The 17,740-nt window shown below is 44.1% G+C and overlaps 1 protein-coding gene across 1 annotated transcript in view; it reads right to left on the bottom strand.

The window, feature by feature from the left end:
- pde4d (phosphodiesterase 4D, cAMP-specific) overlaps positions 1 to 16,924 on the bottom strand; it is a 254,346-nt gene extending 237,422 nt beyond the window's left edge. The window contains exon 1 of the mRNA XM_034090876.2: positions 16,761 to 16,924. The gene's annotated coding sequence lies outside the window, so the exon portion shown is untranslated. The remainder of the gene's footprint in view (positions 1 to 16,760) is intronic.
- Between the last annotated feature and the right edge of the window lie 816 nt (positions 16,925 to 17,740).

The following is a 17,740-nucleotide window of genomic DNA, read 5'->3' as shown; positions in this document are numbered from 1 at the left end:
CATATTACTCACCAACATCTTGTAAAGCCGGTCCCGCTGCTCTTACAGAACCGACTAACTCCCCTTTCGTCTATGTACAGCTCTCAATGTGTCCAGACTTGTAGTGATGTTCACCTCCTTTTATACTTTTATTCTCATTCTGAAAGAAACAGGTGAAATTTGCTAACGTGACGGCCGTCTTTGTGATGGTGACGCGTATTGTGCGAGACCAGAGACCTGTAGTTCACTCAGCGGTTTCACACAAAAAAATGTGTAACTTCACAGTTTTACGAGGAACCTCCTCCAGCTGAACGCAGCGAAGACCAAGGAGCTGGTGGTGGATTTCAGACGGCGCTAACACTCCCCCCCACACCAGTGAACATCCAGGGAGCAGACATTGAGATTGTGAAATCTTACAAGTTTAACGACAAATTATTTTTTTTTGACTTGCAAAATATTCTTTTAAATTGACAAACATCATATGTGTCATTCGTGGCACAATTCAAACGGGATCAAAAGATAACCTTTCTCTCTCCATTGACTTCAATGTATAATTTTACGCTTCCGGGGTCCCATGGAGGCTCCCGGAAAGGGAGGGACTTCGCCTCTCTATAGGCTATATTTGGGGCGTGTCTTCTACTGAAGAACAACTATAATCTCTTTAACCTTTATTAGATTTGACTTAAGCTTGTTGTCGTGCACTTGTCTACTACACGCACATGAGTAGGCCTATTTAGTGAAGCTTTTTTTTTTTTATCTGTTGGAAAAAAGCATGTACAAACAACATGGCCTTCAGAGACTAAAACGAAAAAAATAGAAAGGGACAGGTGCATACCTACCGAGGAAAATAATTGACATCGCAAACATTGACACGACATTAAAGTAATAAACTAAAGTTAAGTAAGTATAACAAAGGACCAGGGCTTTTTACATCAATCTTATTTTTTCAATTATGCTTTAAGCCTTAAGGGTTGATTGCATTTTTGTTGTGCTTTAAAAAAATAAGTTAAAAATTACATACAATTTAGGGTTTGCTTTTATACATTTGGATTTATGAATATAAAATGTACAAAGAATAACAATATTATTGATTAAAAATGATGTCTAAAGTAAGTCAATAAATGATGTCATTTAGAGAACAATTTGGTGAATCACCAATTCTTGAGAAAAGCCAATCATGTATATCCAGCCATCTACCTGCTGCAGAAGTCCCTCTCCCACCTGGAGAATGCTGGGGGCACTGTGAGGATCATGTTCTCTGATTTCTCCAGTGCCTTCAACACCATCCAGCCCTCACTCCTGGGGGACAAGCTGCAGCTCTCGGGGGTGGATCACCACCTCACCTCCTGGATCCTGGACTACCTCACCAAACGCCCACAGTAGGTGAGGACCAGGGAGTGTCAATCAGACACCATCATCAGCAGTACGGTGCCCCCCAGGGCACCCTATACACCGCAGACTTCACCCACAACACAGCAACCTGTCACCTGCAGAAGTTCTCTGACGACTCCGCCATCGTTGGCCTCATCACCAACGAGGATGACAGGGAATACAGGGTGCTGACGCAGGACTTCACCTTCTGGTGCCAGAGGAACCTCCTCCAGCTGAACGCAGCGAAGACCAAGGAGCTGGTGGTGGATTGCAGACGGCGCCAACACTCCCCCCCCCCCCCCCCTGGTGCTGCTGGGGCAGCAGCTAGGGATGTCCCGATCAATTTTTTTGCTCCCGATCCGATTCCGATCATTTGATTTTGACAATCTGCCGATACCGATTTATCCCGATCCGATCTTTATGCAATGCATTAAGAGAAAAAAAAGGTAACGGCTGGTCATCCAACACGATGAATTCAGCTATCTTGGCTTTGTGGCCTTTTCACTGTTCTGGGGCAGTTTCTCTTTCCTTTTAAAAGTCTCTGAAAGTGTCGGTTGTTTCAGTGCCGTTACCCGAGTGGCCGTTGTGTACTCGCCGTGTTGTTGTTGGTGTTTGTTTCTCAGGTAGCGTATTAGATTGGTCGCGTTGAACGTAGCTCTGTTCTTTCCACCACGCGGAACCTCTGCCTTGCAAACATTGCATCTGGCTGTTACACTGCCTTCGCTTTCAATTTTATAATACTTCCAAACTCCTGACATTTTCTCTGTCCCGAGTCACCAGCTGAACGTAGCCTCTCGTTAGCTTACTGCTACTATTAGACACTGCGCCCACTCTGTTGCCAGATTTGAGAGGAATAAGCAACCAGGTCTGAAAACAAGCCCAAAGAAAGCAACACATACATGATGTTGTGTAATTTTAAACCAAAACTAAGTCCTCAGGATGACTTTAAGACGTGAACATGGTCATTTTTGTTTTGTAACATTAAATAAAAGAAAAATATTTTATAAAAAAAAGAAGAGAAAAAATCCCGATCCCCGATCGTGAAATCACGTGATCGGCTCCGATCCCCGATCACGTGATCGGATCGGGACATCTCTAGCAGCAGCATCTCGGTTGCTGATGGGAAGAGACTGAACAGACTGGTAAGGAAGGCCAGCTCTGTCCTGGGGAGTCCTCTGGACACTGGGTGGGAAACAGGAGAATGGCAGCCAAGCTGTCCTCCCTGCTGGACAATGTCTCCCACCCCCTCCAGGACACCCTGTCCTCACTGTGCAGCACCTTCAGCGACAGGATGCTGCACCCCCGCTGTCTCACGGAGAGATAGCGCAGGTCCTTCCTTCCTGCAGCGGTCAGACTTTACAACCAGCACTGCCCCTAGTAGACACTCCTACACACACCACAACACTATAACACCCCTTGCTGCTAAATACAAACCAACTTTGTGCAATGTGCTATATGTGCAATATATATATGCCATTAATAACTGTGTAATTTATACCTGGCCACTAAATCAATCAATATATATATGCCGTTAATAACTGTGTAATTTATACCTGGCTGTATCGTGTATTTTGTAAATTGTGTAACTTGCTGCTGTTAAATACCGTCAATCTATGTGCAATATGTGCTTTATGTGCAATATATACTTTACATATGCCATCTTTAATAACTGTAATATATACCGGGCTGCTAAATCCTAAGAACTGCTACAGGATTTGATTTGTAGATTTGATTTGTTTTTGATCTGTATTTTTGAAAATTATGTAACTTTTTTAGTTTTTATCTTTTTTTAGCATATTGATTATTATATTATAATTTAGTACTTTTTTAGCATATTGTTGTGTTGTTTGTTTATTATATTATAACTTAGTACTTTTTTTAACGCATGTAAGATATGCAACACAAAGCTGTCTGTGGCTCTTTCCTGCTGTAACGCTGCAAATTTCCCCTCTGTGGGACTAATAAAGGTATTCTGATTCTGATTCTGAACGCCTCAGAATGAATACAATAAAAAAAAAAGGTGAACAGTTATTTCAGGCAATCACAAAAAACAAATGTATTAGTTTCTATACCAAATCGCAGTTGTACCAATTTATCTTAGTGTACTGTATCTTAAGGGGCTGTTTGTTCTTAAGCTGTTATGTTCAAAGTCTCATCTCCAGCCCTGGGTTTTAGCAACATCCAGTTTTTATTATGTATAACAAACCACAGATAAATCACATTTAGCATCAGATTTAAACAAAGTCACTTGACTCCATTTAACTGTAGTCAAGAACACATTGCAGTGTCACAATTGCACATAAAGTGGTTAAAATCAGCTGAGCTGTCCTTAAACATGTGATGCACAGCGATGATGGTGTGTGAGGTGGTGGTGTATTCTAATAATAATTTAATAATAATAATAATAATTCCTTACATTTATTATTCTGCCTGTGGAGAAGCTCCCTTCTCTCAGCAGGTTGTGTGATTGTTATGCTGGGTTAAGATAAGCAAAGCAGACAAACTTCCGCTCAAGAAAGGGCTGCCAAAACTCTGCTGCTCAAAAGGTGAGATGCTGTTGCTGATTTATCGTCATGTTATGTAAAGTAGGCACACCCTTTGAGGCCTAGTTCGGCCTGGATTATATCAGGGGAGCCAGAAAGCTGATTGCATATCTGTAATCCTGTTTTTATAAAAACATTTCCAGTGGCAGAAATACAGTTAGGGCAGGGCTGATTTATCCAGTGAACCCCTGCAATGATCTTATTTGCCCGTTTGAAGCAGAATCAAACCACAGAAATGCTGACATCTTGTCTATGTAATAACAGACAACCATTCAACCAAATATTTTCCATCAGATAGGGTAACCCAATTTGCGCATCCATGGAAACCATTTCCCATTAATTAAGGGCTCAAAGTAAAATGGCAGAACAGATTTATTTCTCTATTCCCCTCAGCTTTTTAAACCATGGAATTAGTGCATAATGTAAAGAAAACAAACATTATTTAACCCAGTGTTGTCAGCAAGCCAATTATATGATTAATTAAACTTCACAAAAGCTAATTTCAGTCAAAACTACACTAACTCCATGATAGGTGACCTGTGTATGCAGTAAAGCACAGAGTTCATACTGCAGGCATTCAGTAAAATGATACATCTACTCTATTAATCAAATGGTATACGGTACGTTTTTTAAAACCCTGCTCCTGTATAATTTGAACATTTGTTTAACCGATTTATGAGACAGAGCATGCAAACAAGTCTCTATGTTACATGTTATGTCTGCCGCCCAAGGCCTGTTAGCCAACATCCTCAGACAGTCACATGGAATTAGACACTGGATATCCACTGAATACTCTTCCACCCACTCAGACAAACAGAGAGAAGGCTAAATAGAAAGTGACATTTTACTGCAAAAATCATCTACCTAGTCTGAACCAGCAGACAGATGAAACCAGGAAGAGTGGAAACTAATTTTGAGGAAACATTTTGTTTTTCTGTGTAAAGTGAAATTCCATCCCACACCTTTTTGTATGAATGAAAAACAGATACAATGGATGTGAATATTATGGTGTTCATTCAGATAGAAGTGAGGATGTACTATTATTGGGACTGTATTGTGGCACTGACAACAACATGTGTGAGAAAGAGATGGGCAGAATTTATTCTATGCTATTTCAGTAAACAGATTACGTGTAATAATTTTAAACCTCTGAATTATGTTGAATTAAATTAATATTATGTATCTATAGGCTTTCCCTAACCCTAACCCTAACCCACCTACATGCCACACTCAGCATTGTATGCTGTCAAAATAAGCATTAAAGGGCACACATGTGGAAAGTACTATTTCTGAATATGTGTCAAGTAAAATTAGGGTGATTTAACCAAATCCTGAAATCCAACCAATATACATCCTCTTTTAAAATATGTAACTGATTATAATCCCATACAAGCTTTAGTTTGACCATGTGTGCAGCGAGTGAAGCAAGTATGGCAAGCCATTTGCATACCTGCCAACCCTACCGATTTGGGCGGTAGCCTACCGCTTTTGACATATTTCTACCGACTTAGCTGACTTTCCCTACCGATTTTCAATCTTCCCAAACTATAACAAATAAAAATTACACTCCATATACACTGGACTCGACTTTTGGTGGACACCGTTTGCAGCGTGTCTGTGATCCCATCATACAAACAGTCCTCTGTGTTTCTGAAAGAGAAACAACGTGGAGACCGGGGGTAATCACTCCCAAATGAGTTTAAGGGAACAGAGACGAGGCATTTGAGTCCTGCAGGGTTTTCCCGTTAATATCAGTGTCTCCAAAACATATGTTGGCGACAGAAATACATCCAGTGTTTGGTCTTTTCCTGAAGCATCCTTCCCCTACAGTATCTCAACTGAAAGAGGACCACAAACACACAAAACATATAATACAATTTTGAGATTTGGGGATATTTATCTCCCATTCTTTCCCTTTTTCTGACATTTTCAACACCACACATGTCGTTAATGTCTCTGTTTGTGTTTAGTGAACTACAGCAATCTGAAAGCCTGTACATTATTTGTAAAAAAAAATAGGAAATGACTTAATGCAGTATTTTCTGATTTATGGCGCAACACAAAGATATTTCGCTCTGTGCAAACCTTTGACTCTAATATGTCAACAACACGAAACAAGAATATGAACCTGGCTTTATCCAATGTTCACACAAGAGTTCTACATCCTGACACATCCTTCATCTACACTGTCTCAACTGAAAGAGGACCAGAAGCACATTACAAAAATAATAAAATGTGGAGACTTTGGGATATTTATCTCCCATTCTTTTACTTTTCGGGCATTTTACAGACCAGCCATGTCGTTGGTGTCACTGTTTACCAAACTACCATTTTTTCTGAAAAATGCATAAAATGATGCAATATATGTTAAATACATGGTTTATACATCAAATCAAATCAAATCAAGTTTTATTTATATAGCACATTTATAAACGACTTTTGGTCGAGCCAAAGTGCTGTACATATAATAAAAATAGCCTACAGTAGAGACACTTTACAGCAAATACAACAGCACAGATTGTTCAGAATATCAGTATGAGAAAAACGACACCCTCTATCCTTAGACCCTCACATCGTACAAGGAGAAAACCCACAGTTTAAGGGGAAAAAATGGGAGAAACCTCAGGGAGAGCAAACAGAGGAGGGATCCCTCTCCCAGGACGGACAGACGTGCAATAGATGCCGTGTGTAAATCGAAGAGATAATACATTTTACAGCATATAGACCGAATGTTAGGAAATGCATGTGTCTGTAATAAAAAGATGAATCCACGAGGATGTCTGCTACAATCCTTATATCCTTATACATGTCATTACTGGGGTTCCATTTCTTCTGATTACCTAATTTGGGCGTGCACATTTGCCGTGCGCAAACCTACCTCTTTTGGATTTGGAAAGGTTGGCATGTATGCATTTGAGTATTTATTCCATATCCTTGATATCAGATGGCAGCTGCCTACACTAGTTGGCTCTTTGATTTAACTTGTTAGATATACTAGTGTAGGCAGCTGCTGTCTGATATCAAGGATATGGAATAAATACTCAAATGGCATAAACCAACAAGCTTGGCAGATTAATTGTTATGATGATGTCAAAGATAAAGCAAGCTGCCACATGTACATTTTATTTTAAGATCAAACATTTGTCCATCGGCATTGGATGTGTGTTTCAGAGTGAGTTTTACATGTAAGTGGTAACTTAGCCAGCAAATCCTACCTGATGTCTCTCCCAAATTGAGCTTTTCCTTATACCAACTACCTAACTTCACTCCTTCCACCTTTGAATTCCATGCCGAACTTCTCACCTTATCCCAAAGGGAGACACCAGCCACCCTGCGGCCGCTTGTATCCGCGATCTCGTTCTTTCGGTCATGACTCCTTCATGACCATAGGTGAGGGTAGGAACGAAAATGGCCCGGTAGACAGAGAGCTTTGCCTTCTGGCTCAGCTCCCTTTTCGTCACAACGGTGCGGTAAAGCGACTGCAGTACCGCTCCCGCTGCTCCGATTCTCCGGCCCATCTCATGCTCCATTGTTCCCTCACTCGAGAACAAGACCCCGAGATACTTGAACTCCTTCACTTGGGGTAAGGACTCATTCCCTACTTGGAGTGGACAGTCCATCGGTTTCCTGCTGAGAACCATGGCCTCAGATTTGGAGGTGCTGATCCTCATCCCAGCCGCTTCACACTCGGTTGCGAACCGATCCAGTGAGTGCTGAAGGTCGCAGACCGATGAAGCCATTAGAACCACATAATCTGCAAAAAGCAGTGGTGCAATCCTTAGTCCACCGAACTGCAGACCCCCTCCCCCATGACTACGCCTCGAAATCCGACGTATATTACAAACAGGATTGGTGACAAAGCGCAGCCCTGGCGGAGGCCAACCCTCACCGGAAATGGGTCCGACTTACTGCCGAAGACCCGGACACAGCTCTCGCTTTGGGAGTACAGCGATTGGATTGCCCTGAGTAGAGACCCCCTCACCCCATACTACTGCAGCACCTCCCACAATAACTCCCTGGGAACTCGGTCATACGCCTTCTCCAAGTCTACAAAACACATGTAGACCGGATAAGCGTACTCCCAGGCCCCCTCCAGGATCCTTGCGAGAGTAAAAAGCTGATCCGTCGTTCCACGACCAGGACGGAATCCGCATTGTTCCTCCTCAATCTGAGGTTCGACAATCGGCCTGACCCTCCTTTCGAGTACCTTAGAGTAAACTTTCCCGGGGAGGCTGAGTAGTGTGATGCCTCTGTAATTGGCACCCCGGTCTGCCACTCCTTCGGTACTGTTTCCGACTTCCACGCAACGTTGATGAGACGTGTCAACCATGACAGTCCCTCAACACCCAGAGCCTTCAGCATTTCTGGGTGGATCTCATCCACCCCCGGGGTTGTGGAGTTGTTTGACGACCTCAGTGACCTCCCCCAGGGAGATTGGTGTTGATCCCCCGTCATACTCCAGCTCTGCCTCTAACATAGAGGGCAGAGTTGTCGGGAGGAGTTCCTCAAAGTGTTCCTTCCAACGCCCTAACACTCCATCAGTTGAGGTCAACAACATCCCATCCTTACTGTACACATCTTGGATGGTCCCCTGCTTCCCCCTCCTGAGGTGTCGGACAGTTTTCCAGAAAAACTTTGGTGGGTGCCGCCCGAAAGTCCTTTTCCATGTCTTCTCCATACTTCTCCCACACCCGCTGCTTTGCCTCGGCCATGACCGAGGCTGCTGCCCTTCGGGCCTGTCGGTACCTTGCAACTGCCTCGGGAGTCCCTCGGGATAACAAATCCCTGAAAGCCTCCTTCTTCAGTCGGACGGCTTCCTTGACCACCGGTGTCCACCAGGAGGTTTGAGGGTTACCGCCCCTTGAGGCACCTAAGACCTTGAGACCACAGCTCCCCGCCGCGGCTTCGGCAATAGGGGCTTTGAACACCGACCACTCTGGTTCAATGTCCCCAACCTCCACAGGAATGCCGAAAAGCTCCGCCGGAGGTGTGAGTAGAAGGCCTCCTGAACTTGGGCCTCCTCCAGACGTTCCCAGTTCACCCGAACTACACGTTTGGGCTTACCAGGTCTATCCAGAGGCTTCCCCCGCCACTCGACCTAACTCACCACCAGATGGTGATCAGTTGACAATTCCGCCCCTCTCTTTACCCGAGTGTCCAAAACATACGGCCTCAGGTCTGATGATGCGATAACAAAATTGATCATGGACCTTCTGCCTAGGGTGCTCTGGTACCACGTACACTTATGAGCATCCTTATGTTTGAACATGGCGTTTGTTATGGCCAATCCATGACTAGCACAGAAGTCCAGTAACAAACCACCACTCCGGTTCAGAGCAGGGGGGCTGTTCCTCCCAATCACGCCCCTCCAAGTGTCTCCATCATTGCCCACATGTGCGTTGAAGTCTCCCAGCAAGATTAAAGAGTCCCCTTCAGGAGCCCCATACAGGACTCTTTCCAGGGTCTCCAAGAAGGCTGTATACTCCGAACTGCTGTTAGGTGCATAAGCACACACAACAGTCAGAGTTTCCCCCCCCCCCATAACCCGCAGGCGTAGGGAGGCGACTCTCTCGTTCACTGGGGTAAACTCCAACAACGAAGCACCCTACCGGGGACTTGTGAGTATCCCCACACCCGCCCAGCGCCTCACACCTTGAGCAACTCCAGAGAAGAATAGAGTCCAACCCCTATCCAGAAGTAAGGTTCCAGAGCCGACGCTGTGCGTAGAGGTGAGCCCAACCAGATCCAACTGGTAACGCTCCACCTCCCGCACAAGCTCCGGCTCCTTCCCCCCCAGAGAGGTGACGTTCCATGTCCCCAAAGCCAGCTTCTGTCGCCCGGGTCTGGTCTGTCGAGACCCTCTGCTTTCACTGCCACCCTTCTGGCAGCGCACGCGACCCCATCGCTGTTTCCCGTAGTTGGTGGGCCCGCGGGACGGAGAAGCGGAGGTGTTGCCCACGTTGCCTTTTTGGGCTGTGCCCGGCCGGGCTCCGTGGCAAGCCCGGCCACCAGACGCTCGCCGACGAGTCCTCCTTCTGAGCCTGGCTCCAGAAGGGGACCCCGGGCTTCCTCCGGGCCGGGTATCCTCACTTCTTGGTTTTTCTTTCATGTGGTCTTTTGAACCAATCTTAGTCTGGCCCCTTGCCTGAGACCAATTTGCCATGGAAGACCCTACCAGGAACACAAGGTTCCAGACAACACAGCCCCCAGGTTCATCAGGGCACACAAACCTCTCTACCACGGTAAGGTGCTTGTTCTTCAGAGAGGACAGGCTGGCAATGTCCTTGATCTCATATTCTCAAGGAACTGCACTACTTCTAACCTCTCTGTAAACCCGCTCCACACCTCTGATCACTTTTTCATATCATTCTCTCTACCCCTCTCCAAACATAACAAACTAATCTCTTCTAATTCTGCACCTGTCCACCGTAACCTTCGTTCCCTCTCCCCCTCTACTCTTACTTCATCTGTGCTCTCAGCCCTCCCTTCGTCTGACTCGTTCCAACTTCTGCCTCCAAACTCTGCTGCAGAAACTCTCCTCTCGACTCTTTGATCCTCTCTGGACTCTCTCTGTCCTCTTGCTCCCTGGCTAAATGATGCACTGCATGCTAATAGAACCATCTTTCGGGCAGCCGAGCGGAAATGGTGGAAATCCAAACACCCTGACAACCTCCTACTCTATCAATCTCTCCTCTCTCTCATCTTCAATTTCTCAGGCAAAAAGCACTTTCTTTCAAGATAAGATCCATTCTTCCAAAAATATTTTCTATATTCTCCACCCTCCTCCTCGACCCCAGAGCCCCTTCCCCCTCTACAGGCCTGTCTCTCTCCTCCCATTCCTGTCTAAAACACTTGAACGCGCTGTCTTTGAACAACTCTCCTGTTATCTCCATCAGAACAACCTTCTGGATCCCCACCAGTCTGGTTCCAAGGCAGGTCACTCTACAGAAACTACTCTCCTTGCTGTCTCTAAGGAACTGCACACTGCTAAAGCAGCCTCCCTCTCCTCTGTCATCATCCTTCTGGACCTGTCTGCTGCATTCGACACAGTGAACCATCAGATCCTCCTTCGCACTCTCCAAGAACTTGGAGTTTCAGGCTCTGCACTTTCCCTCCTCACCTCATACCTTAAAGACCGCACCTACAGGGTCCGAGTCCGACACTTGTAAATTAACTACAGGGGTCCCTCAGGGCTCTTTTCTTGGTCCCCTTCTCTTCTCTCTGTACACAAACTTGATCGGATCAGTCATTAGCCCGCATGGTTTTTCATACCACTGCTACGTTGACGACACTCAATTAATTCTGTCTTTTCCCCGTTCTGAAACCCAGGTTGTCGCACACATCTCTGCTTGTCTAGTAGACATCTCTCAGTGGATGTCTGCTCACCACCTCAAGCTCAACCTTAACAAGACTGAACTGATTTTTCTTCCGGGAAAAAAGTGTCTCACTCTTGACCTGACAATCAACATTGGCCCCTCTGTTGTTTCCCCGACTCAGACTGCAAGGAATCTGGATGTGATCCTAGATAACAACCTGTCCTTCACTGCAAACATCGCTGCAATAACCCGCTACTGCAGATACACTTCGAAACTTCTGGCTCTCATCTTCTCACGCCTAGACTACTGCAACTCCCTTCTGGCTGGTCTACCTGCATGTGCCATCCGACCTCTGCAGCTCATCCAGAATGCAGCGGCTCGTCTGGTCTTCAACCTTCCTAAATGTTCCCACACCACGCCGCTCCTCCACTCCTTTCACTGGCTTCCAGTAACTGCTAGAATCCACTTCAAGACACTGGTACTTGCGTACCATGCTGTGAATGGATCTGGCCCTTCCTACATCCAGGACATGGTTAACCCGTACACCCCGGCACGTGCACTCCGCTCTGCATCAGCCAAACGGCTCGCTGCACCCACACTGCAAGGGGGACCCAAGTTCCCATCAGCAAAAACATGTCGGTTTGCTATCCTGTCTCCAAAATGGTGGAATGAGCTCCCCATTGACATCAGGACAGCAGAAAGCTTACACATCTTCCGGCGCAGACTAAAAACTCATCTCTTTCGACTCCACTTCGAGCAGTACAATTACTAACAAAGCACTTATATACTAATAAAGGACTGGCTTATCTAAAGCCAGTTGAGTAGCACTTGAAATGTTTTAGCTCTATGAAACCTGATGTAATGTAATGATGTAATGCTAGCTGGCTCTACTCCATCCACAGTCCTACATCAAACAGGGTTCTTATGAGGCCCATGGAATGATATAAAATTGGTCACCTGACTAAGTGCCTTGTTTGAATAGAACTCTTGCAAACTAGCAAGCCGTTTTTACTGGCAGGAAAGCATTTAACTAGTGGACATAATGCAGAAGAAGGTGAAGGCTCAATGCAAATATTAGGGATGAGCTCAAGTGCGTTCTTTTTGGCCTTGTTGCAGGGAAATCAAATTATCCATGTGCCACCCCATATGTTTATTCATCCCTTCCTTGCACAAACACTAGCTGTCAAAGGCACTTAATTCCAATTACTCTGCGGCGTGTGCTTACTCTAAGAACTGCCAACACTTCTCAGTAAGAGACAAGTTCAAACTGTATGTTACAGTACAACACTGTCCAGGTGCTTGATCTCCATGGAGAAGCACTCATTTCACTGTCCTTTCTACTGTGTGTGTGTGTGTGTGTGTGTGTGTGTGTGTGTGTGTGTGTGTGTGTGTGTGTGTGTGTGTGTGTGTGTGTGTGTGTGTGTGTGTGTGTGTGTGTGTGTGTGTGTGTGTGTGTGTGTGTGTGTGTGTGTGTGTGTGTGTGTGTGTGTGTGTGTGTGTGTGTGTGTGTGTGAAGTTAAAAAACTAAGTTGGGTTGGATTTTTAAAGGAAAACATTTCCCCCATTATGCAGAAGCACAAAGCTTCTGTCGTCTTCTGTCTACAACTCATGTTTTTAAGAGCACTGCCATGACCCAGTCTAAACATAGAAAATGTCAACAGTTGCTAACGGCAAGTTTTGGAAAACTAAGTATTCTCTGTTCGTTAAACAAAGCACCAGGATATGCCGTGCGAGAGATGATCAAAAGATGACCAGTGCATACCATCATTCTCTTGAGACATCATCAGGCCCCCCCGCCTATTCCCTACACAATCCAGATAATGGCAGATCCCAGATCACTAGCTTTGCATCTATAAAAGTAGGCTAGGCTTTTGCTCTTTATTTAAAAAACAAAATAACTAACAAACACATTGACAGGGGAAAGGCAAATACAAAAGAGTAGTATGCACAAGCTGTTTCTCTCCTCTTCTTACAATTCTTCTCAGGTCCCTGAGAGGTCATTCCTCCTGCCTAACGAAACAAAGTTATCGCACACAGATGCTGCTGCAGGGGCAGAGATCCTCGTCATTTGTTTCGTCAGTCCCTGCTCCTGTTGGTGTGGATGACATCAGTATAAGGCTATCTGACGCAGCCCCAATGCTGACCATGACAGTAGATTGGTAGTAAGACAGTGTGTTGTGGTTTCCTTGATACCATCCAGCTGTGCTGAAGGTCAGGGTATGTTTGGCTCTACTACAGAGAGAGGAAAAGACAAAGAGGAAGACAGGGAGACAATGTATCTTCTTGTATCTTTTTCTCTGTCCAAGTTTTGGACATGTCTGTTCTGTGTAAAGGTCCCATGTCATGGCCATTTCTACTGATCCTAATTCCATTGTTGAGGTCTACTAGAATAGATTTAAATTGTGCAATTTTCCAAAATCACATTGGTTTCTCATACAGCATCTCTGTATAGTATGTGTATTCACTGAATTTCACTCTGTTCTAAACGGCTTGTAGGAGCTCCTGACCAATCCAGTCATTTGTTGTTCATTTGGGTAAGGGCACGTCACGATACCCAGGAAAAAAACATTGGACAATGAGAAATCTCCAACGAGGCGTTTTGGGGAGGTCTGTGTTAGAGTTTTACTCGCTACAGGGTGTACTTTGAGGGTTTTTGACTCTGCAGACCGTTTACATGCATAACAACCTTCATAATACACAAGGGGACGGGTAATCACCGGAAAAGCATGACATGGGCCCTTTAACTCATTATGTGTCATGGGATGGTCTCAAGACATGCCGTTGGGGCTGCCTTTTAAGGGTGTGCAAGGGGAGAGAGTCCAATAAAGGTTCAAAAGTCACACGTCTTGTTTTAAATATCAAACAGCACATTCGTCATAGGATTCATGACAATTTTGCCAAACATCTGGAGGCAGGGAACATCATTTGCCTAAGCAACAAACCAATCTTGATTCCAAAAACCTGTTTCCTGTCACTTTAAAGTTAAAAACAGATATAAAGGTAATTGATGAAGATGTGTTTCAAGCATTTCTTTAAAAGGATCTGACTTTTACAATCAATCAACCTGCCTAGTAAATATTACTGAAGCTCCAAACACCAGCAGAGTCCAAGAATGGCCGCTTAAAGCCCTGAGAACACAAGCAATTTCCTGCTCATTGTTTTGGGAACAGAGTATCCAATAAAAAAGATAAGTAAATGCTCATGGCCTTGCTTGCATATGTGTGTGTGTGTGTGTGTGTGTGTGTGTGTGTGTGTGTGTGTGTGTGTGTGTGTGTGTGTGTGTGTGTGTGTGTGTGTGTGTGTGTGTGTGTGTGTGTGTGTGTGTGTGTGTGTGTGTGTGTGTGTGTGTGTGTACATTGCTTTAGAGGACCTTTGCTTACCCTTGCCAGAAAAAGGGAGGAAAACAAACACTGACTTTATTACAGTAATGAATATGCTTTCGGAAGCAAATGATAAACATTTTCCATTAACTCCCACTTGTAAAATGTCAAGAATAACTCAGGGAAACCTGTGACATTTGACTTTGTTGGCACCAAACGCTGCAGTCTTCCAATGTTGCTCCCTGACCTTTTACCTCTGGAAACTCATAAAAGCCCAATCACTCTGTATAACTCAGCTGCTTGAGCCATCTGAATATAACAAAGACTTGTTAACAGTTGAGACAATAGCTTAAGTGCATCCACACACAGTTCCAGAGATCATTTTTCAGAAGACTGATACTAATAAATCAGTAGCAACGCAGGTGCTGTTTGTCCCCGTAGACTCTAGAGTACACATGAAGTACATCGAGCCAAGCTCATTACTCTTTGCTCCCATTCATTCGCTCTGGCAAGCAACAACACCGATTCAGAAAATCGACGGCAACCTACCAAAAAGGATATACGAATAATATAAGAAGAAGAAAAATAATGTGTGCTAAGAATTTCCTCTGATGCTGTGGTTTTATAATAACTGTCAAATCAGCACAGCCATGCATTATGCAGCTAATTCTGACTTGTTCATATCTCTGCGCAGGAAACGCTTCATCACAGAACTAGAAGGGAGGAGGAGTGTGTGTACTCCTCTGTCATATACTGTAGGTCAGAGTCTGTTTCAGCTTGTGAGTCTCTATCTCTGCACTCAGGTGATGCTCAGGTGAAACAATGATCTCTGCGTTGTGCTCTCATCTTGTGGACTCGTCCACGTGGAGGTGGAGTGCATCGCTGGCTGCCAGTCCGACAGTATGATTTGCATAGTCGAGGTCAGGTACAACACAAGGCTCCCTGTGTTCTACGCTGCAATAAAAGGGCTCTGAGACCATCAGGCTGACAGACAGGTAAAACAGCGGGCTGAGTCCCCTGTTCTGAAGAACAAAGGTCAGGTGAAAACCGGTGAAAACACACTGTTTCTCCTTATGTCATACCCACAATTTATAAGATTTCATCTTTAGTTTGCTTCAAAATAAGTTACAATCTTCATAACACATTTGACACATAAACAGGTTTAAATCTTTGTTAACTGGCTAAAACATGAAATCCTCCTTGGTCTAATCTGTGTGTACTGATATGATGTACGTTTTTGAACCCACTCTTCTTGTGTTTAGAAGTACACATCATAACAAGACAGAGCTACAATCTTGGACTGTGACAGGTTGTCTGCCGCATGCTATAGCAAGGTGCTTTGAATAGTTATTGATAAGTATTTCCATGGCATCAAGGGAGTTGTTGTTTGAGGGAGCAGCAGAAGTGATAACCTTAAAGGGAATCGTAGGCAGTTGCTGAGTATTGCTCTACTGTTAAACATTCAACTCTGAGACAGGCTAACACTTGTCACACACATACACACACTGACTGACTGATACATGGTTTCATCTTCTAATCATCATCTCATCGTCTAACTCAACTGTCCATCTCTGGTTAGCTCTGTTTACCATTTAGGTGTTTACACCGGAGTCAAATTGTGACTGCTGAATCAAAATGCTCCTAACTTGAAAAAACCAAACAATGACTGTCATTTCTTGTTACCTCTAAATGTATGTGTGACTGCAGCACAGTTTGGAGCAGGCCTATTTATAGCCGACTACCTGCAGCCTGAAAGTCACACCAGGAGATTTTGGGAGGGGAGTCCTTGAGCTACTCAGTCAATGCAAAGCATTGCTATGACAAGTTTGCAGATGAGGTTGGTCACCGTGAAGTCGCACTGCATCGTCGCCTCCCATAAAGCACAAGACTACATCCTCAAAGACACAGGATGTTAGTACTCTCAGTGCATGTACACATGTACAAAGCTAAGTGCATGCCATGCATCCCCATGCATGTGAAAATATACATAAACACTCATGCATGTACCATGTTCACACGATTGCACATGCACTCATACCTTTTAATTTCAGAATATAAAACCTTGGTAAAGACTTTGTTATTATTTATGTATCAAATGTTTTCATCACAATAACTGATGTGTTTCTCTTTATGTGATATGGTTCCGATAGTAAGCCCACAGCAAGAACATCTGCTTTCTTACAGTTATAACTAGTGACAGAGAAGAACAATGGTAACAAAATAAAACTTACTTTATATATTTTTGAGAAAGTTCCAGAAAGGGGTTATAAATCCACTCCTGGGCTCCGTACAGTATCTTCTGTTCCTCAATTTCCTCTGTGAAAGTCCCAGTCAAAGAAACCAAAACAAACAGAAGTATCTGGTGTGCATCTCTACCACAGCCAGTCCCCCTCCGCTGCTCACGGACGCTCTCTGGAATAAGGAGGAAACTCTGCTCACAGCTCCCAGACTCACAGCCAATCATGTCACAGTGGTTCCTGCCTCTTGGCCAATGACGAGCCTCTCAGGCTCCGGCCTACACACAACCCCCTCCTGCTGAAAGTTCCCATGCTTGTGGACAGACTCGAAAGGAGTGGAAAGGGAGTACAAGGGAAAGAAGTGGAAAGAACTGATGTAGTATTTAGTATGGAAGAATTAGAAAGGAGCGTTTGTAAATCATTTCCATTAGGGAAAGAGTAATGTCAGACACAGTAAGATGACCAAACTCTGCAGAGCTGTTGTGTAAACTGCTAGTGGTTGCCAAAAAAATAATTAAACCAGTTTATACATCTACGAATACCTTACCCACTATTTATTATATTGGGAGCTTTTTCCAGTTAGAATACAAACAAGCATATTTTCCAAATTGATGAACTTTTCCTTTAATGTCAGCTCCCATTATACACAAGATAATTGTGGATTCCTTTTGAAGAAGCAAAAAGAGATACATGACAGGTCAATGACTCTTTAAATAAATCCTTGGCTGACTTCTTAGGATATTTTCATGTGAGTATAAACTATATTGCCATATTGAAAAAAAAGATTGAATCATTTTTGACATATTTAAAGTACACTCAAATGCACTTGTAATTCCCAGAGGTGATGTGACTCTCGTGCTTCAGTGACGACGGGGAATAGAGCCCTGAAAAAAATATTAATTGCAAATATTCTTTGTATGTAACTAAACATTGACAAAACTGATACGGCTTGTGTTGCAAAGCCAATGAACGTC

The sequence above is a fragment of the Pseudochaenichthys georgianus genome, chromosome 9 (genome assembly GCF_902827115.2).
Source record: "Pseudochaenichthys georgianus chromosome 9, fPseGeo1.2, whole genome shotgun sequence".
NCBI lineage: Eukaryota > Metazoa > Chordata > Actinopteri > Perciformes > Channichthyidae > Pseudochaenichthys > Pseudochaenichthys georgianus.
This window is presented reverse-complemented; position numbering and strand designations above follow the sequence as displayed.